General features: G+C 38.7%; 1 pseudogene; it reads left to right on the top strand.

Annotated features, from left to right (window-relative positions):
• The first annotated feature begins 1772 nt into the window (after positions 1 to 1772).
• On the top strand, positions 1773 to 2587 carry LOC102820015 (annotated as a pseudogene).
• Positions 2588 to 18950: the final 16363 nt, after the last annotated feature.

Below are 18950 nucleotides of genomic sequence, written 5' to 3'. Positions count from 1 at the left end.
CTTTTCAGCCAAGGACTTCAGCTACAAAGAGTCAGAGCTGTCCAGTTCCTGGTGACCCTCTGTACATCTTGCCTCCTAAATCCCTGGGTGCCAACTGCAGGTGCCGGGCCCTCCTCAGCTTCTAAACATCCATGTCAGCTTTAGCAGGGAAGCCTCTTATACCCAAAGGCTCCTTGCTCAGCAGAGGTTCTTCAGCCTGACTGCACAGTAAAAATCTCTGGGGACTTTTTTTTTTTTTTTTAACGTTTTATTGTGAGTTCTGTGATAGTTTACATGGGAGAACATTAGTTTTACATTCATTCTTTAGTATATCGTTTCATTGCCATGGTTACAATCCCCTCCATGCATCATCAACCAACCAAAGGGTATACCCTGCAATCCTGCCCCCCCACACCCCTTTCCCCGGTCATCAGCACACAGTTGCTCTCCCTCTCTGGATCTAAAGATCCCAGCTGCTCCATCTCTCCACGTCATCATCTCTGCCTCCATCTCAGGCATCACTGCTTCTCTGGGTGGGGTCCGGCACTCCGCTCTTCTCCGTTAATGGTCCTAGGGACCGCCACTCCTAGACTGGAAAGTTAATTATTCCCTTCCTTGCTATAAAACATCTACCTTTACATTTCCAACCCTCACAATCGGTCCTGATAACAACTATTCACTATTGTATCACAAGAGACCCATCTGAATTTCATTTCATCAGCCCCGCCTAGACAGATTGGATACTACTCGCTAGAGATTCTGACTTCCTTCTGGCCCTATGGCTTTAGGTTCCCTCTTGAGAGCTTGTAAGCCAGTCACTTCTTGCCTTTGTAGCCCCGCCCCCACCCCATTTTTGGTAGCCAATGTCCAAGTTGCCCATCCCTGTCCACTCTGTGTGGAGGGAGTGGGAATGATTCTTGCTGTAGGGATTTGTTCCCTCTTTTTAGCTACTGCTTCCATAGGTGTAGGTCAAGTTCATCAAATTGTATCAGATTACTCTTGTTTTCCTCTTCTTTCTTCTTCTAGTTGGGCTCTGATCGTCCAGTCATTGAAGCCAGGTCAAGTGGGTATTATCTGCAAGTGTGGGGGTTCTTGTGCTTATGCCTTCTCTTTTTATCAGCTGGACGCTTCACTCTCCACATTGTAGGGCTTAGTTCGCTGCTTCATTGCTTTTTTCCCCTCACTTCCCCTTATCAGTGATGAACGTGGTCACCAATCAGAGCGTGTATTCCCATTGAGTATTACCCTGGGGACTTTTGAAAAAAATGCTGATGCTACTACTCTACCTAGAGAGATTTTGACTGAATTGGGCTGGAGTAAAATCCAGGCATGATATATATTTTTAAGCTCTGGGGGATTATAATGTGCAGCCAGTGTTAAAAACAGATCTTCAAACTGTTTTCAGTTTGACACTTGCTGAGAATTTGCATTTTCACCCCAGATATGCTGAATCAGAATTGGCAGTTTAACAAGATCCCCAGGTGATTCTTATTAAAGAGTTGCTTTTTAAAAATGTAGATTCTGATTCACTATCTGGGGTGGAAATGCAAATGTGCAGTAGGGGTCAAACCAGAATGACCTGGTTGGAAGGTCTAGTTAAAAACCACTGAAGAGGACAAAAGGAGGTGAATTTATGACTTCCTCTCAGAGGAAAGTTGGAACCACTGAGATTTTGGAGGCTCTTCTCATCCTGCTAGGTGGTGAGTCTGGCAGGACAGAGAGTTCAATTAATATTTGCTCCTGCAATGATGCAAGCTTTGCATAAGAACAAGACCTTTCTCTAAGGAGTCCCAATGCTGGCGCTGATTGTTGGAGGTTCTTTTGGTCTTCATGAGTTTTCACAAATCTGATTTGATGTTATGAAGATTAAAATTAATCCTAAATTGGTAAAAAAAAAAAAAAACCCTGAAAATGAATAAAGTATCATATGAGTGATTCTTGCTGCACAAGACCTCTTTAAAGTGTTGAAGAGTAAAGATATCAGTTTGAGGCCTAAGGTGTGCCTGACCCAAGCCATGGTATTTTCAATAACCTCATATGTATGATAAAGTTGGACACTGAATAAGCATGACCGAAAAAGAATTTATGCATTTGAGTTATGGTGTTCAGGAAATTTTGGAAGTACCATGAATTGCCAAAAGAACAAACAGATCTGTGTTGGAAGAAATACAACTAGAGTGCCCATTGGAAGCCAGGATGACCAGATTTCGTCTTTCATACTTTGGACATATTATCAGGAGGGACCAGTCATTGGAGAAGAATATCATGCTTGGTAAAGTGGACGGTCAGAGAAAAAGAAGACCTCCAATGAGATGGAATGGTACAATGGTGGCATCAATGGGCTCAATGAAGTGTAAAAATGATTGTGAGGTTGGCCCAGGATCAGGCAGTGTTTCATTCTGTTGTGCATAGGGTTGCTATGAGTTGGTATTGACTCAATGGCATTTAACAACAACATCCTAAGCCAAACCAAATTTTTGTGGTTCTGTAGAAAAGAAAGAACTCAACTTTTGATTACTGGAAGAATGTTCAATGACCCAGACCTTGGTAAGATCCTGACCTTCTCCAAAGACATAATCCAGAATTCCTTAAGAATAAGATATCTTGAATATGTTGATATTTTTAAATTAAAAATGCATCCCATTGGGCATTGTGTGCAACATTGACCACCGATATTTTCAATATTGTTCAATAAAAATGCAGATATTGCTGCTAAAGAGTCATAATTTATCAAATTTCCCAGCAATCCACCCATACTGCTTACCTACCAGTCACTAGGGGAACATCTTAGATATTTCAACTTGATTCCTACTGAAAATAGTGGATCTGCATCCAAACAAAAAAATCAAGCAGTGGTTTGTCAAACCTATATAGGAAAATAATCTTTATGCAAAGTCCTCTTAACTATGTTATTGCATAAAGATTATTCTTTTATGAAAAGATAAGTATAAGTGCAAGTCAAAAAGTATTGCTACCCACTTAAAAAAGGCATACAGACCAACCCTGAATGGCTGAGAGAACAGAAGAATCTTACAGAAAGAAAGACTTGCAGGGGGGTAAAAGCAGATTGACTGTTAAATATCAAGCAAGCTGTTTGCTTTGGAGAAATGAAAGCAAGAAAATTCAGGCCATCAGAGAAAACTCCTTCTAAGACTGAAACTCAAAGGGAACCCTTGAGCAGTCTAGTATGCTAACTGGTGACCACCTAGGTCTACTTATAAGTGGAAGTGGGGGAAATGCAGCAATGAAGACATGGGCTGAGTTTGGCTATGCACCACTGACAAACATTCTCATGATGCCAGAGAGAAGAGGAAAGGCTGGCTGGTCTGAATTTTAGGGAGATGTGCAAACTTCCAAGTCCATGGGTATTCACCTAGCCACTGGAGGCTAGAACTGAGAGTGAAGTGGCCACCTGGTCTGAAATGTAGAGAAGAGTGTGGGAACCTCCATACTTGCAGCTAGTATCCATTTGACCTAGCTTGGATGGCTAGCTGACCAGCAATCAACCAGATGAAGATAAAGATGCTTGATACTGTGAGCAAGTGTAAACTGCTAGAAGTTGATGAACTGGACCTTTGCTTATAGATACAGTTTCTCAAAATTTCAACTAGAATGGAAGGATTCTCAGTATCAAGGAACAAACTTGTTTCCTCAGTGTACTGAGTCGATGTTATTGTTGTTAAGTGCTGTTGAGTCAGTTCTGACTCATTGCAACCCTGTATAGGGTTTCCAGGGAGTGGCTGGTGAGCTTGAACAATCAATCTTGTGATTCAGACTGACCTGGCAGTCCAGTGCATTAGCCCACAGGACCACACCAGCAATATAGGCATTGTTGTTGTTGTTGAGTGTTATAGAGTCGGTTGCAACCCATTGCGACCCTGTGTAGGGTTTATAAGGAGCAGCTGATGAACTTGGGCTGCCGACCTTGCAGTTCAAATGGCTTTTCAATCTGGTTCATTGACCCACAATGCCACACCAGGACTATCAAAACTGGGGTGGGGTGGGGCAATAAAGTCATGAAGTGGCTGGTTTACAGGCTTTCATGTGTGTGCTTAGTTTCAGAATAAGGTGGGTAAGGTAGAATCCCCACTGAATAGCTTTCATCTTCTTCAGATGGATGTGGTGAAAGGGGGTGAGGAATAATGCTGATAGGATTTTATGATGCTATCATGAGTGATTATTAGGATTAATTGTGATTGTCACAACTATAATTGTAGAAGATCTGTAACTAAAAGGGGGGAATAATTAATCTTTCATTTCAGGAACAGCTGATCCCAGGACCATGAGAAGGAAGAACATTAGTGGAACGGGAGATCTTACCTAGAAAAGTGGTGACAACAGAGATGGTGGCAGAGGTAGTGGCATGGAGAGACAGAGTAGCTGTGGGTTCTTGGCCCATGGACTGAGTAAGGCTGTGTGCCTGTGGGCAGGAGGCTAGCTTGCAGAATATGCCTTTGACATTTAAATAAATATATATATATTTTTTGTTTTGTATGTGTACGGCAAATATTTTTACCTTGTTCATTTGTGAACTATAAGATGTAAAAGGGAAGCCACAGGGAAAAAGTAGGATAACTGTTGTTGTTGCAGGGAGGGGATTTTAATCACTGAGATGAAACAAAGCATATAATTTGTTGAATGTAAATCTGATGTTCTTGTCTATTAACCATCACTCAATTCACAATAAAAATTTTTAAAAAAGAAGAAATCTGGTAATTACTGAGCTACCACTTCCTATTTGAAGCTGATCTTATCTCCCCTGCCCTACATATCATTAAGCCAGTAGGTGGTTCTTCTAGTCATTCTTCACTGATACCTCCAAGTCATTATTTCAGACATTTAATAGTGAATGAATAAACTCCGAGTTGTTTGAGACCCAGACTCTGAAAATAACCTTTCCCTTTCTTCATCCCTGTCATATGTCAATCCCTTTTCAACACTCATATTCATTAAAGACTTCCGTTTATTATCTTTCTTGTCATCTTGCTATATCACTGACTAACCAGGAACCAGTTGCTATCATGTTGGTTCCAACTCATAGCAGCCCATGTGTGTCAGAGTAAAATTTTCAGTGATTGATTTTGAGCCCTAGATCACTAGACTGTTCTTCCAAGTTGCCCATGGGTGGACTCTAACCTCCAACCTTTTAGCTACCAGCTGAGTGAGTTAACTGCACAACTCAGGGACTTCGCCATCATCTTCCAGGATGTTTTAATGGCTACATGGACTATGTTTCAACATCTTGGCTTCTACTCCCTTAATCTCAATTCCAATGAACTTCATTTCTACTCCCCATCATTCACCCACTCGCAAGGCCAAATTCAGACTTTGTTGTCATTTAGAACAGCTCCCTCAGTGAAATAGTAAGCCTTGTTCTCACTATAAGTAAGAATTGACTCAATGGCAGAGGGCTTAGCTTTTTTATTTGGTTCTATTCTCACCATTTTCTGTGCAGCTCTCAAAATCCAGTTTATTCCCATTCCAAATCTCTCTGGTCTACTGATTGGAAGGGATCCATATTTGTGTCTACTCAATAAAATGGAGAAATCACCTAACAATATTATTAATATTACATATAAGTAAATTTTTGATAAATATAATTCAAAACCAGTTGCAACAGTACATCAATAAGTAACTGCCAGAAACTCAAGCCAGATTCAAATAAGGACATGGAAAAAGTGATATCACTGCTGACATTAGTAGGGATCTTGGCTGAAAGCAGAGAATATCAAAAAGATGTTTACTTGTACTTTACAATGCAAATGTATTTGACTTTGTAGATCATAACAAACTATGAATACTACTGTGAAAAATAGGTATTTGAGAACACTTAATTGTGTTCATGAGAACCTGTATATAGACCAAGAATCTGTTGTTAGAACAAAAGAAGTGGATACTGAATGACTTAAATTCAGTATCATTATGTGTGTGCCAAGATTGTATCCTTTCAACATATCTATTCAATCTGTATACTGAGTAAATAATCCAAGAAACTGGATTATATGAAGAAGAATGTAGCATTAGGATTGAAAGAAGACTCCTTAGCAATCTGCAATATGCAGATGATACAACTTTGCTTGCTGGAAGCAAAGAGGACTTGAAGTACTTACTGATGAAGATTAAAGACTACAACCTTAAGTATAGATTGCACCTCAATGTAAAGAAAACAAAACTCCTGACACCAGACCAATAAATAACATCATGATAAATGGAGAAATAATTCAAGCAGTCAGTTTATTTTGTTTGGACCCCCAGTCAATGCTCATGGAAGCAGCATTCAAGAAATCAAACAGTGTATTGCAATAGGCAAATCCACAGCAAAGGATCTCTTTAAAATGTTCAAGAGCAAGGATGTCACTTTAAGGACTAAGGAGAACCTGAATCAAGCCACAGAATTTTCAATTGCCTCATATACATGTGGAAATTTAACAATGAATGAGGAAGACTGGAGAAGAATTGATGCATTTGAATTATGGTGCTGTAGAAGAGTATTAAAAGTACCATGAGTGATTCAAGACTAAAAACCATGGAGCAGTATCTGGAAAAAGATGTGTGATGGATTTTTCACTTTTCTTTCCTCCTGTTACCTGTCACACCTTCTCTGCCCAGCCTGAACACCTTCAGGCAGGTGAGAGCACACCCCCAAAATGGTCCAACATTGTGCCCACAGTTTTCCCATGGCACAAGGAGGAAATTCCTGGGAGCCCCAGTGGTCCCACAAGCTAATCCTTTGGCTGCTTCTTATGACATCTATCTCTGGAACTCAGCCCTAAAGTTGACCTCAGTGGGACCCTTCATTCCTGCCTTACCTAACAAGAGGCAGCAGGTCTGGCCATACAGCCAAACCATACGCACACCTTGTAAAACCCCAACATAAAAGGCAAAAGTCAACACCAACTAATATATAAAAGGATGTAACTATTTTGAGAATTATGCTGTGCATATACAGATACTTAACTGACCATCAAAGACAAAAATAGTGGACAATCTTTCTTCCATTAATTTCTCAATATCTATTTGCTCACCTCCACGGTGGTGAACAGAGAAGGGGCCTGAGCAAGTGGACACCCCCAACCACTGCTGGAGGTTTCTACTGTGCATGCACACTGACCTGTGCAGCAAAGGTTACTGAACAGTCAGCTACAGTTTTATTTATGTTTTTGAGTGGTGGTTTTTCTCTCTGCTTTAATGTTGTTTCTGTTTTTGGTCCTTTGGTCTCACTTTTATCCTGGGAGTGGGAGCTTTCTCTTCCTACGTTACCCAAGAAGAGAAAACAATCATGGCCACATAGCCAAACTACAAGCATACCCCATAATATCCCACCAGCTGGACAGGAGCCAATACCAGCTGCTAGGCATTACACGTGAAAAGGGAAGCCTATCTCCAGATCACATCCACCAGGAGACACTCAGTAAGCTTAACAACACAGCAACATATATTCATTTAATCATTGAAAATGCATCTAACTATTGAAAATGTCCAAGAAAAAAACAAACAAAAGATCTCAGCACATGTCCATAAACAGAAAAGAGTAACTGGGACTAATGAGATGGAGGCAGACATAGACTTCCCATTAGAAGAAAAACAAGCTTTGGATCTGCCTGAGAAGGAATTCAGAAGAATGATATAGAAACAAATCCAAATGCTCCACAGAAGAGTGGAGGAAAATAAGGAAGAAGTCAGGAAAGTGCTACAGGAGCAATCAAACAAGATAGATTGGAAACAATTCAAAACCTGCAAAAAGAGATCCAGATGATTAATAATAAAATATCAGAAATGGATAATACACTGAAAGGGCAAAGGTGTGGAACTGAAGAAATGGAACCCAGAACCAGCAAGCTGGAAGACAAGTCTCTCAATACTGTTAGGATAGAAGAGCAAGCAGAAAAAAAGGATAAAAATATCTGAAGAGAGTCTAAGATTCATGCTGGATAAAATGAAGAGGAATAACAAGAATTACTGGCATTCCAGAACAACAAGGAGAATCACAGAAGTTCACAGAGGAGATAGCTGAGAAGCTTCTCTAAGAAAATTTACCTAACATCTTGAAGGATGAGAAGATAACCATTCAAGAAGCTGAACACACCCCAGAAAGGATAGACCACAAAATAAAATTACCAAGACATATCATAATCAAGCACTCCAAAATCAAAGACCAGGAGAGAATCCTAAAAGCAGCCAAGGAAAAGAGAAGTGTTACTTACAAAGTCAAGCAAATCAGATTAAGCTCTGACTTCTTAGCAGAAACCATGCAGGCAAGAAGGCAATGGGGAGACATATATAAAACCCTAAAAAAAACAAAAAAACAAAAAAACTGCCAACCAAGAATTCATCTACACAGCAAAACTGTCAAATATGATGGTGCAATCAAAACATCCCAGAATAAACAGAAGCTAAGAGATTTTGTCAAAGCCAAACCAGCACTTCAAAACATCCTAAAGGGAGTTATTTGGAATGAAAACCAACAAGAACAGACAACAACCAGAGATTGATAGATGTGGCAAAACCACATGGAACTCAGTCAACAGGTAGCTGAGTTCAGAACAGAACAAAATTACAACAATGAATTCAGAGGACATGTGGGGCCAATCAAAAATCAAAATAATAACAATGTCAAAGAAAGGAAAAATAGAGGAAAAGAGATCCAGGTGGTAAGGAGGTCAGGTAGACTGCAGGATACAATAGACTTGTCTTAAATGGAGGGGAAAGTTAATAGACTATAGGGTAACCGTAAAGAAAGTTAATGCTTCACAACTTAACCATGAAAATGAAGAACCAAGTAGAACAAGAAAACATTAAAACTAAGAAGAAACTGACAAGAAATAGCACAAAAAACCATGAACTCAGCACAAGAAGGCATGCAGAACAAAGGAATGAACACCACCACAAAAATTAACATAATGACAGAAATTAATTCACATCTATCGATAGTTACACTGAATGCCAATGGAATAAATGCACCAGTGAAGAGACAGAGAATGGCAAAATGGATATGAAAACAAGACCCTTCAATATGCTGCCTACAAGAGGCACACCTTACACACAAAGACAAAAACAGATTAAAAGTCAAAGGATGGAAACAAATATACCAAGCTAACGGCAATAAAAAAACAAGCAGGAGCAGCAATACTAATCTCTGGTAAAATGAACTTTAAGGCAAAAACTAGCATACAAGATAAAGAAGTACACTATCTCATGATTAAAGAGTAAATTGTAAATGGTATTGCTTTCCTAATGTCCTTTTCAGTGCTGTCATTTTTGGTATAGAGGAATCCAACTAATTTTCTTATGTTGATCTTATGTGCTGCCACTTTGCTGAATCTTCCAATGAGGTCTAGTAGCTGTTTTACTGAGTCTTTGGGGTTTTCTACGTATAGGATCATATCGTCTGCAAATAGAGAGTTTTACTTCCTCTTTGCCAATTTGGATGCCTTTAATTTCCCTATCTTGCCTGATAGCTCTTGCTAAGACTTCCAGCAAATATTGACTAGGATTGGTGACAAAAGGCATCCTTGTCTGGTTCCTGTTCACAGAGGGAAGGCTTTCAGTTTCTCTCCATTGAGAGTAACGTAGGCTCTTGTTTTTGTATATATGTTCTTAATTATGTTGAGGAATTTCCCTTCAATTCCTACTTTGTTGAGTGTTTTTATGAGGAATGGATGTTGGATTTTGTTAAATGCCTTTTCTGCATCAATCGATATGATCATGTGGTTCTTTTTTTTTTTTTTTCTTATTTATATAGTGGATTACATTGATCATTTTTCTAATGTTGAACCATCTTTGCATCCCTGATATGAATCCCACTTGATCATGATGTACTATCTTTTTGACGTGCTGCTGGATTCTGTTGGCTAGGATTTTGTTGAAAAGTTTTGTGTCTATGTTCATGAGGGATTGTTGTTGTTGTTGTTGTTATTTGCTGTGGAGTCGATTCTGACACATAGCAACCCTGTACAGGGTTTCTGAGGCTATAAATCTTTACAGGAGCAGAAAGCCTCTTTCTCCTGCAGAACAGCTGGTATTTTTGAACTGCTGACCTTGCAGTTTGCAGCCCAATTCATAACCACTACACTACCACAGCTCCTTTCATGAGGGATATTGGTCTATAATTTTCTTTCTCAGTGATGTCCTTCCCTGGTTTTGGTATTAGGGTTATGCTTGCTTCATAAAATGTATTAGGAAGTTTTCCATCCCCCTCTATCTTCTGGAATAATTTGAGTAGGATTGGTGACAGCACTTCCCTGAATGTTTGGTAGAACTCACCTGTGAAGCCATCTGGACCTGGACTTCTTTTGGTTGGGAGTTTTTTGATGACCTAATCAATTTCTTCTTTTGTATGGGTCTGTTCATGTTTTCTACTTCACTCTGTGTGAGTTTAGGTAGGTCATGTTTTTCTAAAAATGTATCCATCTCTTCTAAGTTTTCAAATTTGTTGGAGTACAACTCTTCATAGTATTCTGTTATTATCCTTTTGATTTCATTAGGTTCTGTTGTGACATCACCCATGTTGTTTCTAATGCGTGTTAATTGTGTCTTTTCCTTCTTTCCTTTTGTTAAGTTTGTTAGGTTTGTCTGTCAATTTTGTTAAACCTTTCAAAGAACCAGCTTCTTGTTCTGATGTTTTTTTCTATAGTTTTTCTGTTTTCTATCTCATTTATTTCTGCTCTAATCTTTACTATTTATTTTCTTTTGGTGGCTGTAGGCTCCCTCTCTTGGTCTGTTTCTAATTGTTGTAGATTCTGTGTTAATGTGTTATTTTGGTTCTTTCTTCTTTTTGGATGTGTGCTTTATTACAATAAATTGTCCTCTCAGCACTGCTTTTGCCATGTCCTAAAGATTTTGGTTTGTTGTGTTTTTATTCTCATTTGTTTCTAGGAAATTTGTGGATTCACATTTAATTTCTTCTACTACCCAGTCACTTTTCAGTTTCCTTGTATTTGACTTTATTTCCTTGGTCTTCCTATTGTTGACTTATAATTTGATAGTATTGTGGTCTGGAAGACGCATTGCAGTATTTTGATATTTGTAAATTTATGGAGGTTTGTTATGTGGCCTAACACAAATTCTGGAAAATGTTCCATATGCACTGGAAAAGAATGTGTATTGTGCTGTTGTTGGGTCGAATGTTCTGTACACATTAATGAGGTCCAGTTGGCTGATTGTGTTGTTTAGTTCTTCTGTGTCTTTGTCAAGTTTCTTTCTGGTTGTTCTATCCATTGTGTATCTATTCTTCACAATGATGAGGAATAAAGTTTTACCCATGCCCTCTCCATCTTCATACTTCATATCAGTTAAAGCTTTATAAGAAAAGCATGAGCTCTAAGAATGATAAAGATTTATTATAGGAATTACCCCTAATGCAATTGTGAAAACTCGTTGAATAGCTTATGTACAGCTGTTGCATCTTTATCTGGTATTGTAGGGTAGGCGCTTAGGAGGAAAGATGGATAGGAATTGGGGAGAGCAAGGCAAACTGGCCATCCTGTAGATAAATTGGAACCCAAGGGGACAAACAAGAATATGTGTCAGTCTCTCATCATTTCCAACATGTTAACTTCAATGATGTGGTTGACTTGCAAAATATACTGGCAGTCTCCATCAGGATGCTAAACCCATAGGTGGTCTAGGAGCTGCAGAATTTAAAGGACAAGATCTGGCAGTAATTGGAGTAGCTGTAGCCCCAGCTGCTGAGTCATGCCAAAAAGGTGAACCAGCAGATCATCACATTATTATGAGCTACAACAGCAACTGACTCTACACCAACTTTCTAAATATGACTGCTGTTTCACTTCCACCTTTCAAATCTTAAAAAAATTTCTCTTGAGCCCAATTCTTAACCCAGAACCCTACAGGGAAGGAAATTCTGGGAAATCTAGTTCCAGTTTAGCTAAACTGATCCAGTAAAACACTACATCATCTCTCACATGAATTGTTAGTGCTTTACCTATCTCTAGTCCTTCCCCATTCTGATGAATACTTCACAGTGTCTTCAGGAAATGGTCCTAACATGCAATTCTAACCATGCCACTTTCCCTACTGAAAATTCTCCAATATCTCTCTAGAAACAACAGCATAAAAACTAAACTCCTTTGTGCACTATATTAGTTAGGGTTGGATATGTCTGCAAAAGACAAAAAACTCAAAATAGTTGCTTAAGCAAAATAGAAATTTATTTCTCTCTCAGACAAGTCCTGGCAGATGGTCTGGGGTTTTGTTATGAATTGAATTATGTCCCTCACCCCTTAAAAATGTGGAAGTTTTAACTTCTGTACCTATAAATACCAATCAGTTTGATTATTTGTTTTGTAAATGAGATCATAATAGAGTGGGTCCTAAACCTAATTGCTTCATAATGATGTCTTATAAAAAGAACAGAAAAGACAGGTACATACATTGGGTGTGGGGAGAATAGATGTCATGTGATGATGAAGGCAGATTCATCTTCAATCCCAGGAATACCAAGAACTGACAGTAACTACTAGAAACTGAAAGAGACAACAAAATAGCTTCCTCTAGAGTCAATGCCCTAATTTGGATTTCTAGCACTCAGAATTGTGAAAAAATACAATCATGTTCTTTAAGGTCTCCTACTCTGTGATGCTTTGTTACAGTACCACTAGAGAACTAAGGCCATAATGTTTTTGAAGAAACAGGGGCCCAGGCTCATTCTGTCTTGTTTTTCTATAGATGATGGTATTTTCTTTCTGGGGTTGAGATGGAGGCAAGAAAAAAGAAGAAAAAATAATGTCCTCATTATTTTGTGATGTTATATGCCATAGAGTGGTTGTGACTCAGAGCAACCTTATGCATAACAAAATGATGCTTGTCCATTGCTGTGCCAATTTCACAATTGGTGCTACACTTGAACTCATTGTTGCTGCATTGGAGGTCTTCTTATTTTTGCGCTGGCCCTCCACTTTACCAAGCATGATGTCCTTCTTCAAGGATGGGTCCCTCCTGATAATACGTCCAAAGTATGAGACAAAGACTGGCCATCCTATCTCCTAAGGAGTATTCTGGCTGTACTTCTTCTAGCACAGATTGTCTTTTTTTCTGACAGTACATGGTACTTTTAATATTCTCCTCCAACACCATAACTTAAAGGCATCAATTCTATGATCTTCCAACTTTCATTTTTCATTTCATTATTCATTGTCCAACTTTCAAAGATATACCATGGCATGGATAAGGTGCACCTTAATCCTCAAACTGACATCTTTGCACTTGAATACGTTAAAGAGATCTTGTGCAGCAGATTTTCCTAATGCAATACATCATTTAATGTCTTGACTGCTGCTTCCATGAGAGTTGATGGTTGATCCAAGCAAAATGAAATCTTTGACAACTTTAGTATTTTCTCCATTTATCCTGATGTTATCTATTGGTCCAGCGGTGAGGATTTTTGTTTTCTTTACATTGAGGTGCAACCCATACCTAATTCTGTGGTCTTTTATCTTCATCAGAAAATATTTTAAGTCTTCTTTGTTTTTAGCAAGCAAGGTTTTATCTTCTGCATATTGCAGGCTGTTAATGAATCTTCCTCCAATTCTGATACCATGTTCTTCTTAATATAGTACATCTTCTTGGATGTATGCTCAGCATACAGACTGAATAAGGATGATGAAAGAATACAACCCTGACACACAACTTTCCTAATTATAAACCATTCAGTGGCCCTTTGTTCTGTTTGAACAACTGCCGCTTAGTCTATGTACAGGTCCCTCATGAGCACAGTTAAGTGTTCTGAAATACTCATTCTCCAAAATGCTGTCCATAGCTTGATATGATCCACACACTCAAAAGCCTTATCATAGTCAATAAAGCACAGATAAACATTTTTCTTGTATTCTTTGCTTTTAGCCAAGATCCATCTGATGTCTATAATGACAGCCCTCATTCCATGTTCTCAACTGAATCCAGCTTAAACCTTTGGTAGTTCCTTGTCAATGTACTGTTGCAGTCATTTTTGAATTTTATTTTGCAAAATTTCACTTGCATGCAATATTAAATATATTGTATGATTATTTCCATAATCTGTTGGGTCATTTCTTTTTGTAATGGGTACAAGTATGGATCTCTTCCAATCAGTTGGCCAGGTAGCTGTCTTTCAAATGTCTTGGCATAGATGAGTGAGTGCCTCTAGTTTTTTGAAAGATTTCAATTTGTATTCCATCAATTCCCAGAGCCTTGTTCTTTGCCAATGCTTTCATTGCACTGTGTACTTCTTTCTTCAGGATTATATTTGATTATATGCTTCCTCTTGAAGAGGTAAAAAGGAAGAAATCAAAAGGTCATTAAGAAAAAGAAAAAGACCAAAATGGATGTCAGAAGAGAGTCTGAAACATGCTCTCCATGGTAAAGCAAATGGAAGAAATGAGGAGATAAAAGAACTGAGTAGAAATTTTCAAACAAATTGAGAAGACAATGTTAAATATTATAATGAAATGTGTGTCACTATTTAGAATAGCCAAAGGTGGAAACAAACTAAATGCTTATCAACAGATAAATTGATAAACAAACAAAATGTGGTACATACACATAGTGGAATACTGCTCAGTCAGCAGGAGAAATTAAGTTTGATATATGCTACAATATAAATGGAGCTGGAAGACTTGTACTGATAAAATAAGTCAATAAAAAAGACAAATGTTGTGTAATCTCACATATATTAAAAATAGACAAGACTATTGGAGTCCTGGTGTGGCATTGTGGATTAATGTACCAGACTGCAAAGCCATTTGAACTGCATGGTCAGCAGTTCAAGCTCACCAGCTGCTCCTGGGAAACCCTATAGAGGGGCACTATGGGTCTGAACCGACTCGATGGCACTTCACAACAACAACAACAATGCATAGAGAACAGAATTTAAGTAGTTATTAGAGGCAGTAGGGAGATGAGGCATTATATGTAATATAAAGTATGCAATCATGTACCACTGTCTTTTAGGGAAGACTCTCTGGAGCTGTCATATGACACTTATGTTTAAAGAATGTAGTCACCTAGTCACACCTAGTTTCAAGGAAGACTGGAAAAGGTAGCCTTTAATCTGGGAAACTGTATATATACCTACCTGAAGAAGCGAGAAAATAAGATAATTAACAGTCTCACTAACATATAAAGACCCTCATCACCTGTCCCTACCTATTCTCCTATTGTTATATCCTGCTCATACACCCCTCATTTTTCAGTAACTAGAATAGTTGTTGTTTTACATAACATTCTGTACCCATGGGTATAGGTCAGTAAGGGAGGAGGGACTTCCCCAGTTATTCCCCACTGGGAGGTTATTTCTGGAGTTCTGTGATGAACCCTGGGTATTACATTTGAAAAGCATTATGAGAAATCAGGACTTGTATTGAGAGAACAACCAGCATGAATGTTGAGCTCAGGAAACCATGTCACAGTAGGAAATAAAGATGAAACTTTGCCCACACTATTCCCTTACCTGGAGTTGTTGCCCCATTAATTACTGAGGAAATGCCTATTTGTCTTCCCAAAGCTCATTGGCTATTTTCCCTAGGTGCTCTAGACCACTACTTACTCTCTACCCTTTGCATAACTACCCATTAAAATAATCATATCATTTCATGACATTTGTTTGTTGGCATATCTAGATCCCTTCTTTCTGAGTTCCTTAAGAATGGAACTGTCTTTTTAGACCTAAATCTCAACATTTATCCCAGTGTCTGGTATCTTCATAGGAAATGTTTGCTAAATGTAGACTTTCAGAGGACAAAAGACTGGTATTTTACTTAGTCCATATAGTATATTTCTAATAATCTAGTTTAAAGGTGCTAAGGCCATTAGCCTACCAAAGGCTTGTATTATGGTGGAATCATTTCTGCTTTCTGTTTACTGAAGACTAATCAAGGCAAAGGCTTCCTGATAGAAAAGGAACTTGCCTGGGGAGAGAAGTAATTGTTTCTTTATCTCTTAAATATAGTAGTGAGGGAAAGCACACAGACTCCCTCACTCTCCCGAAGTCTTCAGGAGGAAGACAAAATGTCACAAGTATAAAGCCAAAACCTTCTTATATATCCTTATACTATACAATGCATAAGACCATTAAGATGGGGGTTCCAGGTAACAAACTAAAAACCAGATTAACAAACACTATTTATAGCAAACATATGGTATTTTTCTTAAAGTGACAATAATGATGGGGAGATAGACAGCCCTCCTCCCACCAGTTAATACTTCCTGACCACTTTACTGCATCTCCCCAAGAACAGGAGGTGCTTTGAGATTCAATGTGTCCCCACCCTCAGCCTACCATATGTGTTGTTCTTTAGGGAGGATATAAAAGTCCTTTCTTTGATATCAAAGCATTAGGGAAAACCCTTCCTGGCAATTATTAATATTACAACTGTCATTATGTTTTGCTGAAAAGCAAATATAAAAGATATATTTACTAAAGATATTTTGAGAGAAAACAGTTAACTGCACTCTACTTTCTCCTTTGACATTTAAGGACTCAGTAATGTGTAATAGTGCTAAACCCAGATTTCATTCACTTATGGAACATCATGATAAGCGGAGAAATGATTAAAGTTATTAAAAACTTCATTTTGCTTGGATCCACAATCAATAGTCATGGAAGCAACAATCAAGAAATCAAATGACATATTGCTTTAGGGACAGCAACTGTAAAAGACTTCTGTATAGTGTTCAAGAACAAAGCTGTCAATTTGACAACTAAAGTGTGTCTGACCCAAACCATGGTGTTTTCAATAGCCTCATATGCATGTGAAAGTTGGACAATGAATAAGGAACACCTTAGAAGAACCCAAGCATTTAAATTATGGTGTTGGAGATATTATTCATATTAAAAGTACCATATACTTCCAGAAGAACAAAAAAATCTGTCTTGGAAGAAATGCAGTCAAAATGCTCTTTAGAAGCCAGGGTAGTGATTGTTATGAGTCAGAGCTGACTTGATGGCACTGTAGGCTCAGCACTGGACTTTGAACCACAAGGTCGGCAGTTCAAACCTATCAGCTGCTCCTAGGAAACCCTATGCTGGGTCACTATGAGTTAGAGCTTACATGATGACACTTAACAAAACAACAACAACAAAATGGAGCATCTAAAGAAAATGCAGAAAGAGCATTCAGGGAGTCAGGTTTAACTTATCCCAGTGGTGGAGGTAAGAACTACTTCACTACAGAAATGAGATACTTTGGGGCAAAAAGGGAGCCCTGGTGGTGAAGTGGATTAAGCACTGGACTTCTAACTGCAAGATACCAGTTCAAACCTACCAGTCACTCTTCAGGAAAACGATGAGGCAGCCTGCTCATGTAAAGATTTACAGTCATTGAAACGCTAAAGAGCAGTTCTACTCTTTCCTACAGCGTCACTGTGAGTTGAAATCGACTCAGTGGCAGAGGGTGGTGGCTACGGGACAAAAGCAGCCTTTCTTAGCAGTAATGACTGGGGGACTCGGGAAAGTAAGATACCTAAAAAGGAGCTAGAGAATCTGGACATCACTCTAGAGATCGATGGGCTAGAGGAGAAGCTGTCTGAGAGTCAGAGGGACCTAGTGACCATTAACAACGGCATCTACCATAGCGGAGCTGAACCCAGAGACTATGAAGTCTCTGAAGAAGGAGAAAAATAGCCTGATGAGCAAAGTCTTCAACTATGAGAAGAAACTCAAGTGCTTAGACAAGAAAACCTGAAGAACATTCTGCTCTTTGTGGCCATCTTCATCCTCCTGATCCTTGACTATGTCTACTGGACTATGTGAGCCTGAGATTCTCCACAGCCAGTGCAGGCTGCCCTCAGCTTTCTGTCAGGATCAAGCAAGTCCTTCATGCCTCAAGAAGATCAAGATGCTGGGAGCACTTCTGCCCCATTTAGATGCTTGAGAACCAGGTCTGACCCAGACTCTCTTGCCTCTCTGACCTGCCATGTGGCTTGGGTCTCCAAAAAAGCATTGTGGTGCCTCTTCCCAGATCCCAAGAGAGAAGTATGCAAGATCTCCAGACTGTTGAGTAAAACAACAGAAAAGCAAACTTGCTCACAAGACTTCCTTCAACCACTACCAGCTAACCTTCCAGATGCACTAGGGAAGAAAGGGCTGGCTATCCACTTCTGAAAAATCAGTCATTGAAAATCCTATGAAGAGCAGTTTTACTCTGACTCATGGGTTGCCATGAGCCAGACTCCAGTAAGCCTTCCAGAGTATGTTAACCCTTCTTCTACTTTTTAAAAAAGGATAACACAATTTGATTTCTTTTAAGCCTCACATAAGTAAGCATTTTAAAGCAGTCTGTAATGGCCCTTTAATGATTAACGGCACCATATACTTCATTGTCCAAACCAGGATAACTTGACATTGAAAAGGAGCTTCTTAATATTTACACATGAATAACAGGCATGATCCTAAAATTGTACCAGAAATCAAACTGTATAATTACCTAACCATTTCCAAGTTCTATATTAGACATGCTTCAATTCTTTTAATGCAGAAGAACAAATAAAAGTTTAGATGTAATATAGAATACACCACTCCTCATTTATTGACATGATTAAATTACTAAAGCCAGGTTATTATGTGAAAATTGGTGTTATGTAAAAATGGATGGTGATCACACCACACTGCATTGTTACATCACAGCCAAAGGACTGAGAATCAAGATCCTGCCAAGTTGACATATACCCTTAAGCATTGCAGTCAACATTACTCTCACGTCACACCTCAGCATTTGTTACTGTCAGACACACATCATGAATGTACACAATAGTTGGACTTATTTTTTACTATTGTTATAAATATGAAATTTGGATTACATAATAGTAGGTGATTATTGTTGTTAGGTGCCATCGAGTTGGTACTGACTCATAGCAACCCTAAGCACAACAGAATGAAATACTTCCCAGTGAGAAGTAGATATACGTACTACATTTTGAAAAGATGAACAAAAATAGATGTATGTGTCAAAACCACAAGTAGGCAGACCTGGGACGCA

The sequence above is a fragment of the Chrysochloris asiatica genome, unplaced genomic scaffold, assembly GCF_000296735.1.
Source record: "Chrysochloris asiatica unplaced genomic scaffold, ChrAsi1.0 scaffold00085, whole genome shotgun sequence".
Classification (NCBI taxonomy): domain Eukaryota; kingdom Metazoa; phylum Chordata; class Mammalia; order Afrosoricida; family Chrysochloridae; genus Chrysochloris; species Chrysochloris asiatica.
Note: the sequence above shows the minus strand (reverse complement) of the source record. Positions and strands in the feature narration are given on the sequence as shown.